The sequence below is a fragment of the Apis dorsata genome, unplaced genomic scaffold (genome assembly GCF_000469605.1).
Source record: "Apis dorsata unplaced genomic scaffold, Apis dorsata 1.3 scaffold_92, whole genome shotgun sequence".
NCBI lineage: Eukaryota > Metazoa > Arthropoda > Insecta > Hymenoptera > Apidae > Apis > Apis dorsata.
The window spans coordinates 1,350,190-1,351,385 of NW_006263390.1; positions in this window are offsets into that span (position 1 = coordinate 1,350,190).

The following is a 1,196-nucleotide window of genomic DNA, read 5'->3' on the forward strand; positions in this document are numbered from 1 at the left end:
AAGTGTGTTTCGTTCGTTTCTGGATCTTTGATAAACGGGAATCGAAAATCATCGCGTCACGCACATCCATATTTTGCCAATGGAAAAATAAAAATGGACGAAGACGTGATCAGCAGCGGCACGCTTCGTCAATTTCCCTCCTTTTCTCGACCATACTTTTCGGTTATCCATTTCGTCGTCATTCCCTATCTCTTTTTACAATTACTTTTCTCTCGCTTCTTCGTTGACGTTTCTCAAATTTCAGTTCCTTCGAGCACGCGGTAACCGTTACCGTGACACTGAAACGGATATATTGCAAATATATTTGATCCCCAAACATTTGAATATTATTTCGGAGAGAGAGAGAGAGAGTATACCTCTGCGCGACATAGCTAATACAAAAATACTGTTCTGTTGCGCCATTTCTTCTCCAACTATTCCTATTATTTTTTATGCATAATAATAATCCCTGTAGTCTTTTCAAATCTTTCTTCGTTATCGCAGTTAAGAAAATAGGAAAAGAAAAAAAGGAAAAAAAAAAAAAAAGAAAACATTGCACACGGTACGATATAATAAGAGTATTTTTTTCTAAATTCCAATACCGTTTGCATTTTTTCTTTCTTATATATACATATATATATATATATTTTTTTTTTTTTACTTCTTTTCTCTTCTGATTTCTCGATTCTTGAATCAATGAAAAATTTTTTCGTAAACACAATGATAAATACGTAAAATCGATATAATCGATTCGTGAAAAACTTCAGTGATTTGAATATGATTAAACAAAAAAAGGAAAAAAAAAAAAAAATTACAAAATTGTATTCTTATTTGAAAAACATACAATCCGATTATAATAAAAAAATCAGCCACCTCATACGTACAAGAACTGCGTATACTTGCAACGCGCACGTTACTCTCCTTCGCCATTTTCTTTCATAATTTTTTTGACAATTGTTAATCGCAATACCGTAAAAATAACGGTTCGTTAAAGTGCCACATATTCAGGAGATAAATACGTAACAACAAGTCAATCGTCAATGATCGCTGATATCTAAAACGTTTAAAAACGTTTGTCAATTATGATATGCGAGCGATACGGATTCAACGAACTTTATCTCTCTTTTTCGTTTTTCTCTTTCAATCTTTCTCTCTCGTATCTACTCTCGTTTATGCAGCTTTTTTTTTTCTTTTTTTTTTTTTTTTTTTTTTTTTTT